The sequence below is a fragment of the Pristiophorus japonicus genome, unplaced genomic scaffold (assembly GCF_044704955.1).
Source record: "Pristiophorus japonicus isolate sPriJap1 unplaced genomic scaffold, sPriJap1.hap1 HAP1_SCAFFOLD_1237, whole genome shotgun sequence".
Lineage (NCBI taxonomy): Eukaryota > Metazoa > Chordata > Chondrichthyes > Pristiophoridae > Pristiophorus > Pristiophorus japonicus.
This window is the reverse complement of record NW_027250901.1, coordinates 35,142-51,071: the sequence shown is the minus strand read 5'-3', so window position 1 is coordinate 51,071 and position 15,930 is coordinate 35,142. Positions and strand designations below refer to the sequence as shown.

Sequence of the window (15,930 nt, the reverse complement as noted above, 5' to 3'; positions counted from 1 at the left end):
GGGCTCTCCTCCCTTTGGTTCCGGTGTTCGGTCACCTGTGGAGGAGTGAACCCTATATCGTGTTCTTCCTCTGCTTCTTCTATGGGGTTGCTGAACCTCCTTTTAGTTTGATCCACGTGTTTGCGGCAGATTTGTCCATTGGTAAGTTTAACGACCAAAACCCTCTTCCCTTCTTTGGCAATCACAGTGCCTGCAAGCCATTTGGGCCCTGCAGCGTAATTAAGGACAAAAACAGGGTCATTGACATCAACACATCGCACCCTCGCATTCCTGTCATGGTAGTTATATTGTGACTGGCGCCTGCTCTCAACAATTTCCTTCATAGTGGGGTGTATAAGGGATAACCGGGTTTTGAGCGTCCTTTTCATTAGCAGCTCTGCGGGTGAAATCCCTGTGAGCGAGTGTGGTCGGGATCTATTGGCCAACAGGAGGCGTGATAAGCGGCTTTGTAGGGAACCCCCTTGGATTCTGAGCATCCCCTGTTTGATTATCTGCACTGCTCGTTCCGCCTGGCCATTTGAGGCCGGCTTGAACGGGTTCGACTGCATGCTGGGACATGTCCAATCGCCCTTGTCTGCCAAGAGAACTGTGTGCCGCGTTAACAATGTTGACTCCCTGGTCGTTTGCCGCATTTGAGCCAAGATTTTTGTCAAACATCATTCTGGTCTCTTCCTCCCCTGAGATAAATGTCTGGGCTATCAGAGCCGCCGCTTCCAAGGTCAAGCCTTTGGTCTCAGTCAGTTTCCTGAAAACCCCAGCGTGCCCGATGCCCTCAGTAAAAAAAAGTCTCGCAGCATCTCCGCTCTGCATGCATCTGGGAACTGACATCGGCTCACCAGTCGCCGGAGATCTGCCACGAAGTCAGGAACGCTTTGCCCTTCTCACCGCCGGTGCGTGTAAAACCGGTGTCTCGCCATGTTCATGCTGCTCGCCGGTTCAAGGTGTTCCCCAATCAACTTACTGAGCTCTTCGAACGTCTTGTCCGCCGGCTTCTCTGGCGGTAAAAGGTCCTTCATCAGGGAGTACGTTCTGGATCCACAAACCGTCAGGAGATGAACCCTGCGTTTGTCGGCCGAATCCTGTCCCAACCATTCCTTAGTGACAAAACTTTGCTGTAGTCTCTCAATAAAGTCGTCCCAATCATCACCAACACAGTACCTCTCGTCTGTGCTGCTAGTGGCCATGCTCGCGAGGTTTAAATCCCAGTTTCTCGTCGCCAATGATATGTCCTTACTCTACAGTACAAATGCACACAAGGCCCCGACTTGAGAGAAGGTCACTCTGTGACCAGTTACCTTCATTACCAAGACCTCAAGTGATGAAGCTTCCCCTTTTATACCTGCAAGTCCAGGTTAGGAGTGTCTCCCACAAGCTCACCCCCTTGTGGTCAATGTTCTCAAGGTGTACACCTTAGAGCAGCTTGCATTGATAGTCGAACACATGACAATGTGGTTACAGACTGGTCATGGAAAGTGAAAGTGCTGTACTTAAACTGTGAAGTGAGTCGGTTCCTGTTGATGGTGTCGGCCTGTCGCTGATTGACGGCAAATTTAGAAACAGAAGCCAAAATTGAGTAGGCCCCAGTGAGATTTGAACTCACGACCGCTGGTTTACAAGACCAGTGCTCGAACCCCTGAGCTATGGAGCCACCTGTAACACCAGCTCATGTTTGCTTCTTACTATTGTTAACAAGGAGGCCATTCAGCCCATCGTGTCTGTGCTGATCGGAAGAACAGTTACCCAGCCTAATCCTCGGTCCGTAGCCCTGTAGCGGGAAGGGTAGAGAGTGAGAGAGGAGGGAGGGGAGAGAGAGGGGAAGAAAGGCAGAGGGAGAGATTGAAAAGGGTAAAGGGAAAGTGAGAGCAACAGGGAAATGGAGAGAGAGAGGGAAAAGGAGAGAGAGAGAGTGGAAGGGGAGCGAGAGATAGGAAGGGGAGAGAGAAAGGGAGAGTCAGAAGGGAAAAGGGAGAGAGTGAGGGGGAAGGTGAGAGAGAAGGAGAGGGGGATGGTGAGAGATAGAGGGGGAAAGGGGGGAAGGGAGAGAGAAAAATGATAGAGAGAGGAGGAAGGGAAGAGAGGAATTGAGAGCCTGTAGTTCCAGGGTCAATCTCAGAGTTTTTTAATATTTATTATTAAAGCTCCTGATAATAACTTTAAATACTGAACTAATGTTGAGTAGGCCCCAGTGAGATTTGAACCCACGACCCCTGGTTTACTAGACCAGTGCTCTAACCCCTGAGCTATGGAACCACCTGCTCTGGGCTGGGGGTCATTCCCCAGTTAGTGCTGTGTGTTTGAAGAATGAGGAGGGGTCAGTGAAACGCTCAGATTGTGTCTCATCCCCCAGACTCCTGCCTCCGTCTCTTCAATATTCACTTCTCAACATCGATATATCGGGTCTTTCACGTAGTAAAACATCCCAAGGCAACTCAGTCACACTCTGGCTCAATCTCTCTGTCTCTCTGTCTCTCTCTGTCTCTCTATCTTTCTCTCCCAGTCTGTCTGTCTCTCCATCTCTCTGTCTCTCACATTCTCTGTCTGATTCATTGTCTCTCTCTCTCTCTCTGTGTCTCTCTCACCTGTAAGTGTACACCTTTTTTCTTGGAATAAGGCACAGGAAGAGACCACAAACAAACTGTTTTAAAGTAAAAACGTTTGGACTACCTGGGAGGGGGAAGGCAAGTGGTAACACATGACCCATTAAAAGCAACGGCTGATGTCAAAGACTGAACTTGGTTATACATACAGACAAAGATGTTGCTACTATGGAGCCACCTGCTCTGTGCTGGCTCTCTGTGTCTCTCGCTCTCTCTCTCTCTCTTTCTCTCTGTTGTTCACTTTCTCGCTGTCTCTTGAGGGGGAAGGGAGGAGAGAGGGAAAAGGAGAGAGAGAGAAGGGGATTGAGGGAGAGAGGAAGGCGAGAGATAGAGGGGGAAGGCGAGAGTGAATGATACGGTGAGAGAGTGGGGGAAAGGGAGAGGGAAGGGAAGAGAGGGGAAGGGGAGATAGACAGAGAGGGAAGTGGAGAGTGAGAAGGGAGAGGGGAAGGGGAGAGTGAGAGGGGGTTGTGAGAGGGGAAGGAGTGAGAGAGAGAGACGGGAAAAGGGAGCGAGGGGGAAGAGAGAGTGAAGGGGAAGGGAGGGAGATAAAATAGCCTAAGGCAACTCAGTCACACTCTAGCTCAATCTCTCTCTGTCCCTCTCTCTCTCTCTGTGTCACTCTCGCTCTGTATCTTTTTTACTTTCTCTCTGTCTCGTGAGTGGGAAAGGTAGAGAGAGAGAGGCGGAGGGGAGAGAGGGGAGAAAGGCAGAGGGAGAGAGTGAAAAGTGTAAAGGGAAAGTGAGAGCGAGTAGGGAAAGGGGAGAGAGAGAGAGGGGAAGGGGAGCAAGAGAGAGGGGAAGGGAAGAGAGAGAGAGAGGGGAAGGGGAGAGAGAGGGGAAGGGGAGAGAGAGGGGAAGGGAGAGAGAGAGAGGGGAAGGGGAGAGAGAGAGAGAGGGGAAGGGGAGAGAGAGGGGAAGGGGAGAGAGATGGGAAGGGAGAGAGAGAGAGAGGGGAAGGGGAGCGAGAGATGGGAAGGGAGAGAGAGAGGGGAAGGGAGAGAGAGAGAGGGGAAGGGGAGAGAGAGAGAGAGGGGAAGGGGAGAGAGAGGGGAAGGGGAGAGAGAGGGGAAGGGAGAGAGAGAGAGAGGGGAAGGGGAGCGAGAGATGGGAAGGGAGAGAGAGAGGGGGAAGGGGAGCGAGAGATGGGAAGGGAGAGAGAGAGAGGGGAAGGGGAACGAGAGATGGGAAGGGAGAGAGAGAGGGGGAAGGGGAGCGAGAGATGGGAAGGGAGAGAGAGAGAGGGGAAGGGGAGCGAGAGATGGGAACGGAGAGAGAGAGAGAGGGGAAGGGGAGAGAGAGAGAGGGGGGAAGGGGAGCTAGAGATGGGAGGGGAGAGAGAGGGGAGAGAGAGAGAGGGGAAGAGGAGAGAGAGAGAGGGGAAGGGGAGCAAGAGATGGGAAGGGGAGTGAGAGATGGGAAGGGAAGAGAGAGATGGGAAGGGGAGAGAGAGAGAGGGGAAGGGGAGCAAGAGATGGGAAGGGGAGTGAGAGATGGGAAGGGGAGTGAGAGATGGGAAGGGAGAGAGAGAGAGGGGAAGGGGAGCGAGAGATGGGAAGGGGAGCGAGAGACGGGAGGGGAGAGAGAGAGAGCAGAAGGGGAGCGAGAGATGGGAAGGGGAGTGAGAGATGGGAAGGGGAGTGAGAGAGAGGGGAAGGGGAGCAAGAGATGGGAAGGGGAGTGAGAGATGGGACAGGAAGAGAGAGATGGGAAGGGGAGTGAGAGAGAGGGGAAGGGGAGCAAGAGATGGGAAGGGGAGTGAGAGATGGGAAGGGAGAGAGAGAGGGGAAGGGAGAGATAGAGAGAGGGGAAGGGGAGCGAGAGATGGGAAGGGAGAGAGAGAGGGGGAAGGGGAGTGAGAGATGGGAAGGGAGAGAGAGAGGGGGAAGGGGAGCGAGAGATGGGAAGGGAGAGAGAGAGAGGGGAAGGGAGAGAGAGAGGGGAAGGGGAGTGAGAGATGGGAAGGAGAGTGAGAGAGGGGAAGGAGAGCGAGAGATGGGAAGGGGAGCGAGAGATGGGAAGGGAGAGAGACAGAGGGGAAGGGGAGCTAGAGATGGGAAGGGAAGAGAGAGATGGGAAGGGGAGCGAGAGATGGGAAGGGAGAGAGATAGAGGGGAAAGGGAGCTACAGATGGGAAGGGAAGAGAGAGATGGGAGGAGAGAGAGGGGAAGGGGAGAGAGAGAGGGGGAAGGGGAGCTAGAGATGGGAGGGGAGAGAGAGAAAGCGGAAGGGGAGCGAGAGAGAGGGGAAGGGGAGAGAGAGATGGGAAGGGAGAGAGAGGGGAAGGGGAGCTAGAGATGGGAAGGGGAGAGAGAGATGGGAGGGGAGAGAGAGAGAGGGGAAGGGGAGAGAGAGAGAGGGGAAGGGGAGCTAGAGATGGGAGGGGAGAGAGAGAGAGGGGAAGTGGAGCGAGAGATGGGAGGGGAGAGAGAGAGAGGGGAAGAGGAGAGAGAGAGGGAAAGGGGAGAGAGAGAGGGGAAGGGAGAGAGAGAGAGGGGGGAAGGGGAGAGAGAGAGAGGGGAAGGGGAGCGAGAGATGGGAGGGGTGAGAGAGAGAGGGGAAGTGGAGCGAGAGATGGGAGGGGAGAGAGAGAGCGGGGAAGAGCATAGAGAGAGAGGGGAAGGGGAGAGAGAGAGTGGAAGGGAGAGAGAGAGAGGGGAAGGGGAACTAGAGATGGGAGGGGTGAGAGAGAGAGGGGAAGTGGAGCGAGAGATGGGAGGGGAGAGAGAGAGGGGAAGTGGAGCTAGAGATTGGAAGGGAAGAGAGAGATGGGAGGGGAGAGAGAGAGAGGGGAAGGGGAGAGAGAGAGGGGAAGGGGAACTAGAGATGGGAGGGGTGAGAGAGAGAGGGGAAGTGGAGCGAGAGATGGGAGGGGAGAGAGAGAGCGGGGAAGAGCAGAGAGAGAGAGGGGAAGGGGAGAGAGAGAGTGGAAGGGAGAGAGAGAGAGGGGAAGGGGAGAGAGAGAGAGGGGAAGGGGAGAGAGAGAGAGGGGAAGGGGAGAGAGAGGGGAAGGGAGAGAGAGAGAGGGGAAGGGGAGAGAGAGAGGGGAAGGGGAGCGAGAGAGAGGGGAAGGGGAGCGAGAGATGGGAGGGGAGAGAGAGAGAGGGGAAGGGGAGCAAGAGATGGGAAGGGAGAGAGAGAGGGGAAGAGGAGCGAGAGATGGGAAGGGAGAGAGAGAGAGGGGAAGAGCAGAGAGAGAGAGGGGAAGGGGAGCTAGAGATGGGAAGGGAAGAGAGAGAGAGGGGAAGAGCAGAGAGAGAGAGGGGAAGGGGAGAGAGAGAGTGGGGAAGGGGAACTAGAGATGGGACGGGAGAGAGAGAGGGGAAGTGGAGCGAGAGATGGGAGGGGAGAGAGAGCGGGGGGAAGAGCAGAGAGAGAGAGGGGAAGGGGAGAGAGAGAGTGGAAGGGAGAGAGAGAGGGGGGAAGGGGAGAGAGAGAGAGGGGAAGGGGAGAGAGAGAGAGAGGGGAAGGGGAGAGAGAGAGAGGGGAAGGGGAGAGAGAGAGGGGAAGGGAGAGAGAGAGAGAGGGGAAGGGGAGAGAGAGAGAGGGGGGAAGGGGAGCTAGAGATGGGAGGGGAGAGAGAGAGAGGGGAAGAGGAGAGAGAGAGAGGGGAAGGGGAGCAAGAGATGGGAAGGGGAGTGAGAGATGGGAAGGGAAGAGAGAGATGGGAAGGGGAGTGAGAGAGAGGGGAAGGGGAGCAAGAGATGGGAAGGGGAGTGAGAGATGGGAAGGGGAGTGAGAGATGGGAAAGGAGAGAGAGAGAGGGGAAGGGGAGCGAGAGATGGGAAGGGGAGCGAGAGACGGGAGGGGAGAGAGAGAGAGCAGAAGGGGAGCGAGAGATGGGAAGGGGAGTGAGAGATGGGAAGTGGATTGAGAGAGAGGGGAAGGGGAGCAAGAGATGGGAAGGGGAGTGAGAGATGGGACGGGAAGAGAGAGATGGGAAGGGGAGTGAGAGAGAGGGGAAGGGGAGCAAGAGATGGGAAGGAGAGTGAGAGATGGGAAGGGGAGTGAGAGATGGGAAGGGAGAGAGAGAGATGGGAAGGGGAGTGAGAGAGGGGGGAAAGGGAGCAAGAGATGGGAAGGGGAGTGAGAGATGGGAAGGGGAGTGAGAGATGGGAAGGGAGAGAGAGAGAGGGGAAGGGGAGCGAGAGATGGGAAGGGGAGCGAAAGATGGGAGGGGAGAGAGAGAGCGGAAGGGGAGCGAGAAATGGGAAGGGGAGCAAGAGATGGGAAGGGAGAGAGAGAGAGGAGAAGGGGAACGAGAGACGGGAGGGGAGAGAGAGAGAGGGGAAGGGGAGCGAGAGAGAGGGGAAGGGGAGAGAGAGATGGGAAGAGAGAGAGAGGGGAAGGGGAGCTAGAGATGGGAAGGGAAGAGAGAGAGAGGGGAAGAGCAGAGAGAGAGAGGGGAAGGGGAGAGAGAGAATGGGGAAGGGGAACTAAAGATGGGACGGGAGAGAGAGAGGGGAAGTGGAGCGAGAGATGGGAGGGGAGAGAGAGAGGGGGGAAGAGCAGAGAGAGAGAGGGGAAGGGGAGAGAGAGAGTGGAAGGGAGAGAGAGAGGGGGGAAGGGGAGAGAGAGAGGGGAAGAGCAGAGAGAGAGAGAGGGGAAGGGGAGAGAGAGAGAGGGGAAGGGGAGAGAGAGAGGGGAAGGGAGAGAGAGAGAGAGGGGAAGGGGAGAGAGAGAGAGGGGGGAAGGGGAGCTAGAGATGGGAGGGGAGAGAGAGAGAGGGGAAGAGGAGAGAGAGAGAGGGGAAGGGGAGCAAGAGATGGGAAGGGGAGTGAGAGATGGGAAGGGAAGAGAGAGATGGGAAGGGGAGTGAGAGAGAGGGGAAGGGGAGCAAGAGATGGGAAGGGGAGTGAGAGATGGGAAGGGAAGAGAGAGATGGGAAGGGGAGTGAGAGAGAGGGGAAGGGGAGCAAGAGATGGGAAGGGGAGTGAGAGATGGGAAGGGGAGTGAGAGATGGGAAGGGAGAGAGAGAGAGGGGAAGGGGAGCGAGAGATGGGAAGGGGAGCGAGAGACGGGAGGGGAGAGAGAGATGGGAAGGGGAGTGAGAGAGAGGGGAAGGGGAGTGAGAGATGGGAAGGGGAGTGAGAGATGGGAAGGGGAGTGAGAGATGGGAAGGGGAGTGAGAGAGAGGGGAAGGGGAGCAAGAGATGGGAAGGGGAGTGAGAGATGGGACGGGAAGAGAGAGATGGGAAGGGGAGTGAGAGAGAGGGGAAGGGGAGCAAGAGATGGGAAGGGGAGTGAGAGATGGGAAGGGGAGTGAGAGATGGGAAGGGAGAGAGAGAGAGGGGAAGGGGAGCGAGAGATGGGAAGGGGAGCGAAAGATGGGAGGGGAGAGAGAGAGCGGAAGGGGAGCGAGAAATGGGAAGGGGAGCAAGAGATGGGAAGGGAGAGAGAGAGAGGAGAAGGGGAACGAGAGACGGGAGGGGAGAGAGAGAGAGGGGAAGGGGAGAGAGAGAGAGGGGAAGGGGAGCTAGAGATGGGAAGGGGAGTGAGAGATGGGAAAGGGAGTGAGAGATAGGGGAAGGGGAGAGAGAGAGAGGGAAAGGGGAGCTAGAGATGGGAAGGGGAGTGAGAGATGGGAAGGGGAGTGAGAGATAGGAGGGGAGAGAGAGGGGAAGGGGAGCGAGAGAGAGGGGAAGGGGAGCTAGAGATGGGAAGGGGAGTGAGAGATGGGAAGGGGAGTGAGAGATGGGAGGGGAGAGAGAGGGGAAGGGGAGCGAGAGATGGGAAAGGAGAGAGAGAGAGGAAGGGGAGCAAGAGACGGGAGGGGAGAAAGATGGAGGGGAAGGGGAGCTAGTGATGGGAAGGGAGAGAGAGATGGGAAGGGAGAGAGAGAGAGGGGAAGGCGAGTGAGAGATGGGAAGGGAAGAGAGAAAGGGAGAGTCAGAAGGGAAAAGGGAGAGAGTGAGGGGGAAGGAAAGGGAGATGAAGGGGAGAGAGAGGAGGGAAGGGGAAGGGGAGAGAAAGGCAGAAGGAGAGTGAGTGGAGGGGAGAGAGAGGGCGGTACACAGGGGAGATAGAGGAGGAAAGAAATGGAGCGGGGGAAAGGGAGAGGACGGGTAGAGAGGGAAGGAAATAGAGAGGGGGAAGGGGAGAGAGAGGGAGTGCAGAGTCTCATCCCCCAGACTCCTGCCTCCGTCTCTTCAATATTCGCCTCTCAACATCGATATATCGGGTCTTTCACGTAGTAAAACATCCCAAGGCAACTCAGTCACACTCTGCCTCAATCTCTCTGTCTCTCTGTCTCTCGCTCTCTCTTTCTGTCTGTCTCTCCATCTCCCTGTCTCTCGCATTCTCTGTCTGTTTCATTGTCTGTTTCATTGTCTCTCACGAGAAAAATGTAGTAACAGGTTGCGTAGATGGGGAGGGCAGAGAAAGATTTGGAGCCTGTTGTTCCAGGGTCAGTTTCGGAGCTGTTTAATATTTATAATTAAACCCCTTGTTAATTTAAATACTGAGCAAATTTTAAGTAGGACCCAGTGAGATTTGAACCCACAACTCTTGAGTTAAGAAACCAGTGCTCTAACCCCTGGGCCATATCCCAGGAGTGAATCTAAATGAATCTAACACCTGTAACACCAGCTCATGTTTGCTTCTTACTATTGTTAACAAGGAGGTGGGGCCCGAATATAATCATTCTCGGTGATTCATCCCTGAGCAATCATTGGCACATAAGAAATAGGAGAAAGGAGAGAGTGACAGAGAGCCAGAGAGACAGAGAGATTGGGCAGAGAGTGACTGAGTTGCTTTGGGAATGACCGACAGCCCAGGGCAGGTGGCTCCATAGCTCAGGGGTTAGGGTCCAGTTAAACCAGGGGTTCAAATCTCACTGGGGCCTACTCAAAATTAGCTTAGTATTTAAATTTACTGTCAATTAACAAGGGCTTTATTTATAAATATTAAACAGCTCCCAGACTGACCCTGGAACAACAGGCTCCTTCTCGTCCATATTAAAAGATTACCACATTTAAAAAGTACTTGGATGTGCACTTAAAGTGCCGTAACCTACAGGGCTCCGGACCGAGAGCTGGGAAGTGGGATTAGGCTGGGTAGCTCTTGGTCGGCCGGCACGGATACACTGGGCCAAGTGGGATTATTTCCTTTCCCAACTCTCTCACTCTCTGTTTCTAACATCATCATCACAGGCAGCCCCTCGGAATCGAGGAAGACTTGCTTCCACTCTTAAAATGAGTTCCCCTTTGTCCACCCTGTTGGTTACATCCTCAAAGAATTCCAACAAATTAGTCAAACATGACTTCATAAATCCATGCTGACTCTGTCTGACCAAATTATGCTTTTCCTGAAGGAGTGTGAGTGAGAGGGGGAAGGGGAGAGAGAGAGAGGAGGAAGGAGAGACTGCGAGGAAGAAAGAGGGAAGGAGTGAGAAATTGAAAGGGGGGAGGGGGAGAGAGAGAATCTGAAAGGAAAGGGCAAAGGCAGAAAGAGTGGGCAAGAATGAGCATTTAAATACTAAACTAAGTTTGAGTAGGCCCCAGTGAGATTTGAACCCACGACCCCTGGTTTACTAGACCAGTGCTCTAACCCCTGAGCTATGGAGCCACCTGCTCGGGAAAGACAGTGGGAAGGAGCAGGAAGGAGAGAGAGAGAGAGGGGAAGGAGTGAGAGAGAGGGGAAAGAGGAGACAGGGAAGAGAGAGTGGAAGGGGGGAAGGGGAAGGGAAAGAGAGAGTGGAAGGGGTGAGACGTGTAAGGAGAGCGGTTGAGACGAGGGAGGGGGAAGGCGGGTGAGGGGAATGAGTGAGAGAGGGGGGAAAAGCGAGATAGTGGGAAAAAAGATGTAGAACGGGTCATGATGGGGAAGGGGAGAAGGAGTGAGAGAGAATCTCTTGTAAAGTGAAAAAGATATTTAAATACTGAGCTAATTTTGAGTAGGCCCCAGTGAGATTTGAACCCACAACCCCTGGTTTACTAGACCAGTGCTCTAACCCCTGAGCTATGGAGCCACCTGCCGTGGTATGTGGGTCATTCCCCAGTTAGTGCTGTGTGTTTGAAGAATGAGGAGGGGTCAGTGAAACACTCAGATTGTGTCTCATCCCCCAGACTCCTGCCTCCGTCTCTTCAATATTCACTTCTCAACATTGATATATCGGGTCTTTCACGTAGTAAAACATCCCAAGGCAACTCAGTCACACTCTGTCCCAATCTCTCTGTCTCTCTCTCTCTGGATTGAGAACTGGTTGTCACTCAGGAAGCAAAGAATCGGAGTAAATGGGTACTTTTCAGAATGGCAGGCAGTGACTAGTGGGGTACCGCAAGGTTCTGTGCTCGGGCCCCAGCTGTTTACACTGTACATTAATGATGTAGACGAGGGAATTAAATGTAGTATCTCCAAATTTGCGGATGACACTAAGTTGGGTGGCAGTGTGAGCTGCGAGGAGGATGCTATGAGGCTGCAGAGTGACTTGGATAGGTTAGGTGAGTGAGCAAATGCATGGCAGATGAAGTATAATGTGGATAAATGTGAGATTATCCACTTTGGTGGTAAAAACAGAGAGACAGACTATTATCTGAATGGTGACAGATTAGGAAAAGGGAAGGTGCAATGAGACCTGGGTGTCATGGTACATCAGTCATTGAAGGTTGGCATGCAGGTACAGCAGGCGGTTAAGAAAGCAAATGGCATGTTGGCCTTCATAGCGAGGGGATTTGAGTACAGGGGCAGGGAGGTGTTGCTACAGTTGTACAGGGCCTTGGTGAGGCCACACCTGGAGTATTGTGTACAGTTTTGGTCTCCTAACTTGAGGAAGGACATTCTTGCTATTGAGGGAGTGCAGCGAAGATTCACCAGACTGATTCCCGGGATGGTGGGATTGACATATCAAGAAAGACTGGATCAACTGGGCTTGTATTCACTGGAGTTCAGAAGAATGAGAGGGGACCTCATAGAAACGTTTAAAATTCAGACGGGTTTAGACAGGTTAGATGCAGGAAGAATGTTCCCAATGTTGGGGAAGTCCAGAACCAGGGGTCACAGTCTGAGGATAAGGGGTAAGCCATTTATGACCGAGATGAGGAGAAACTTCTTCACCCAGAGAGTGGTGAACCTGTGGAATTCTCTACCACAGAAAGTAGTTGAGGCCAATTCACTAAATATATTCAAAAGGGAGTTAGATGAGGTCCTTACTACTCGGGGGATCAAGGGTTATGGCGAGAAAGCAGGAATGGGGTACTGAAGTTTCATGTTCAGCCATGAACTCATTGAATGGTGGTGCAGGCTCGAAGGGCCGAATGGCCTACTCCTGCACCTATTTTCTATGTTTCTATGTTTCTCTCTCTCTCTGTCTCTCTCTCTCACTCTCTAACTTTCTCCCGCTCCTATTTATTATGTTGTTATGATTGTACAGGGATGAATCACCGAGAATGATTATTCAGGCCCCACCTCCTTGTTAACAATAGTAAGAAGCAAACAGGAGCTGGTGTTACACGTGTCTCCATAGCTCAGGGGTTAGAGCACTGGTCTTGTAAACCAGGGGTCATGGGTTCAAATCTCACTGGGGCCTACTCAATTTTGTCTTCTGTTCCTGAACTCGCTGTCAATCGGCGACAGGCCGACACCATCAACAGGAACCGACTTGCATCACAGGTTAAATACAGCCCAGAGCACTTTCACTTTCTGTGACCAGTCTGTGACCAAGTCTTCTTCATATCCAGTCTGAGAGCCACCGATATTTGTTTTAGATTCGTTGCGGGATATGGCCGTCGCTGGCCAGGCCGGCATTTATTGCCCATCCCTAATTGCCCCTGGAGAAGGTCGTGGTGAGCAGCCTTCTTGAACACAACTGAGGGTCTCACTTGACCGTTTCACAGGGGCAGTTAAGATTCAACCATATTGCCGTGGGTCTCAATATTCCTCGCTGCCGTGCTCCACCTCACAGTCAACAAGCTCCCCGCTGGAGTGGAACTAAACTACAGAACCAGTGGGAACCTGTTCAACCTTCGCTGTCTCCAGGCCAGGTCCAAGACCACCCCAACCTCTGTCGTCGAGCTACAGTACGCGGACGACGCCTGCGTCTGCTCACATTCAGAGGCTGATCTCCAAGTCATCGTCAACATCTTCACCGAGGCGGCCGAGAGCTCGGGCCTTACACTAAACATCCGTAAGACAAAGGTCCTCCAGCAGCCTGTCCTCGCCGCACAGCACTGCCCCCCAGTCAGCAAGGTCCACGGCGCGGCCCTGGACACCGGGGACCATTCCCCAAACCTCGGGAGTCTCTTATCAACAAGGGCAGGCATTGACCACCAGATCCAACACCGCCTCCAGTGCGTCAGTGCAGCCTTCGGCCGCCTGAGGAAAAGAGTGTTTGAAGACCAGGCCCTCAAACCTACCACCAAGCTCATGGTCTACAGGGCTGTAGTAATAGCCGCCCTCCTGTATGGCTCAGAGACATAGACCATGTACAGCAGACAGCTCAAGTCGCTGGAGAAATACCACCAACGATGTCTCCGCAAGAGCCTAAAATCCTGGTCAATATTTTCTGCATTCTCTCCAACAGGTTCGAGGGGCCGAATGGCAGAGACGGAGTGACTTCGAGGGCAGAGCGACAGGCAATGAGAGAGGGAGAAAGGGTGAGAGTGAACAAGGTCAAGAGAGGGGAAAGGCAGAAAGAGAAACAAGCTGTTCCAGGGTGGGTCACAGAGCTGTTTAACATTTATAACTAAGATCCCTGTGAATTGACAATGAATTTGAGCAATGATGGGAGCTAATTTTGAGAAGGCTCCAGTGAGATTTGAATTCATGACCGCTGGTTTATTAGACCAGTGCTCTAACCCTGAGCTGTGGAGTTACCTGCCTTGGGCTCTGGGCCATTCCCCAGTTAGTGCTATGCATCAATCTCTGTTTCATTCTGTCTTTCTGTGTCTCTGTCTCTCTCCCTCTCTCTCTCTCCATCTCTCTCTCTCTCTCCATCTCTCTCTCTCTCTCCATCTCTCCATCTCTCTCTCTCTCTCCATCTTTCTCCCTCTCCCCATCTCTCTCTCTCTCCCCATCTCTCTCTCTCTCTCTCCCCATCTCTCTCTCTCTCTCTCCCCATCTCTCTCTCTCTCTCTCCCCATCTCTCTCTCTCTCCCCATCTCTCTCTCTCTCCCCATCTCTCTCTCTAGCTCTATCTCTATCTCCCCATCTCTCTCTCTATCTCTATCTCTATCTCTATCTCTATCTCTATCTCTATCTCTATCTCTATCTCTATCTCTATCTCTATCTCTATCTCTATCTCTATCTCTATCTGTCTCATGATGTTTAATGTTGGATCTGGGGAAGCCAAGCTGTTTGATTAGTGAGCCAAAAGCAATGTGAGCAATGGAGAAACAGTGTTATTCAGGTTAAAGCAGTGTGTTGGGGACTGCTGCCCTGATGTGGGGAGTGTGACAGAACGGTTATGGTCGCGGGTTCGAGGTGTGTTTTCGAGTTTGGGACTCCTGAGGATTGTGAGTTCAAACCCCCATTGGGATAAGCGATAAGTTTAATAAACGTGGGTAATTTACAGAGTGACCCCCAGGGGTCAAACACAGGGCCGGGGGATGCATTATGGGTAAAAACACCAACTGGTTCATTTTATCCTTCATCACATCCTGGGAATAAAGGCAGGACGTGTGAAATATCGGGTTATATACGGGTGGCTCTGAGACTGGGTGTGGAAAAGGTGGGATACAGACTGGGGATGTGAAGGGAAAATGCCGTGGGCAGTTTGTAAAGTATGAGCGAGTGGGTCGTGTTGACGGAGTCAGCATGTTGCCGATTGACGGAGAGCTCAGAAACAGGAGCCAAGATTGAGCATCAGAGAAATCTACGGCACAGCAGGAGGCCATTCGGTTCATCAGGCCCTTCCTATCCTCTCAAGTCCCGGAGCAGGTCATATTTACATTGAAGGAAGAGGTCACGCTTCGGGCAATGACATCATTAAAACATGGCCGCCCAGGATGGTGACATCATTAGACCATGGCTGCCCAGGGTAGTGAGATCATTAAAACATGGCCACCCAGGGTGGTGAGATCATTAAAACATGGCCGCCCAGGATGGTGACATCATTAGACCACGCCTGCCCAGGGTAGTGAGATCATTACAACATGGCCACCCAGGGTGGTGACATCATTAGACCATGGCTGCACAGGGTGGTGAGATCATTAAAACATGGCCACCCAGGGTGGTGACATCATTAAAACATGGCCACCCAGGGTGGTGAGATCATTAAAACATGGCCACCCAGGGTGGTGACAACATTAAAACATGGCCACCCAGGGTGGTGACTTCATTAAAACATGGCCACCCAGGGTGGTGACATCATTAAAACATGGCCACCCAGAGTGGTGACATCAATAAAACATGGCCACCCAGGGTGATGACATCATTAAAACATGGCTATCCAGGGTGGTGACATCATTAAAACATGGCCGCCCAGGGTGGTGACATCATTAGACCATGGCCGCCCAGAATGGTGAGATCATTAAAACATGGCCGCCCAGGGTAGTGACATCATTAGACCATGGCTGCCCAGAATGGTGAGATCATTAAAACATGGCCGCTCAGGGTGATGACATCATTAAAACATGGCCACCCAGGGTGGTGAGATCATTAAAACATGGCCACCCAGGGTGGTGACATCATTAAAACATGGCCACCCAGGGTGGTGACAACATTAAAACATGGCCACCCAGGGTGGTGACATCATTAAAACATGGCCGCCCATGGTGATGACATCATTAAAACATGGCCACCCAGGGTGGTGACATCATTAAAACATGGCCACCCAGGGTGATGACATCATTAAAACATGGCCATCCAGGGTGGTGACATCATTAAAACATGGCCGCCCAGGTTGGTGACATAATTAAAACATTTCCGCCCTGGGTGATGACATCATTAAAACATGGCCGCCCACGGTGATGACATCATTAAAACATGGCTTCCCAGGGTGCTCTTCCCAGTGACATCACCGATCACAAGAGCTTCCGTTAGAAGAGCAGGGAGATAGAAAGAGAGAGAGTGATAGAGGGCGACAGAGCGAGAGAGGGAGAGACAGAGTGAGAGAGAGAGTGAGTCAGAGCGATGGAGAGAGTGAGACAGAGTGAGCGAGAGATAGAGGTAGAGAGAGAGAGAGAGAGTGTGATCGAGACAATGATTGAGGCGGAGAAGTGGCGAGAGATTGAGAATCAGAGAAATCTACGGCACGGAAGGCCATTCGGCCCATCGTATCCGTGCCGGCCGACCAAGAGTTACCCAGCCTAATCCCACTTTCTAGCTCTCCGTCCGCAGCCCTGCAGGTTACGGCACTTCAAGTACTTTTTAAATGTGATGTGGGTTTCTGCCTCTA

The 15,930-nt window shown here is 52.9% G+C and overlaps 5 non-coding genes across 5 annotated transcripts; 1 reads left to right on the top strand and 4 right to left on the bottom strand.

Annotated features, from left to right (window-relative positions):
* Positions 1-1,575: 1,575 nt before the first annotated feature.
* Positions 1,576-1,648, bottom strand: trnat-ugu (transfer RNA threonine (anticodon UGU)). The gene has a single exon. It is a non-coding gene; the product is annotated as a tRNA-Thr (tRNA).
* A 529-nt stretch (positions 1,649-2,177) lies between these two features.
* On the bottom strand, positions 2,178-2,250 carry trnat-agu (transfer RNA threonine (anticodon AGU)). Its single transcript has one exon. It is a non-coding gene; the product is annotated as a tRNA-Thr (tRNA).
* A 7,840-nt stretch (positions 2,251-10,090) lies between these two features.
* Positions 10,091-10,163, bottom strand: trnat-agu (transfer RNA threonine (anticodon AGU)). Its single transcript has one exon. It is a non-coding gene; the product is annotated as a tRNA-Thr (tRNA).
* A 330-nt stretch (positions 10,164-10,493) lies between these two features.
* On the bottom strand, positions 10,494-10,566 carry trnat-agu (transfer RNA threonine (anticodon AGU)). Its single transcript has one exon. It is a non-coding gene; the product is annotated as a tRNA-Thr (tRNA).
* A 1,484-nt stretch (positions 10,567-12,050) lies between these two features.
* trnat-ugu (transfer RNA threonine (anticodon UGU)) lies at positions 12,051-12,123 on the top strand. Its single transcript has one exon. It is a non-coding gene; the product is annotated as a tRNA-Thr (tRNA).
* The last annotated feature ends 3,807 nt before the right edge of the window (positions 12,124-15,930 follow it).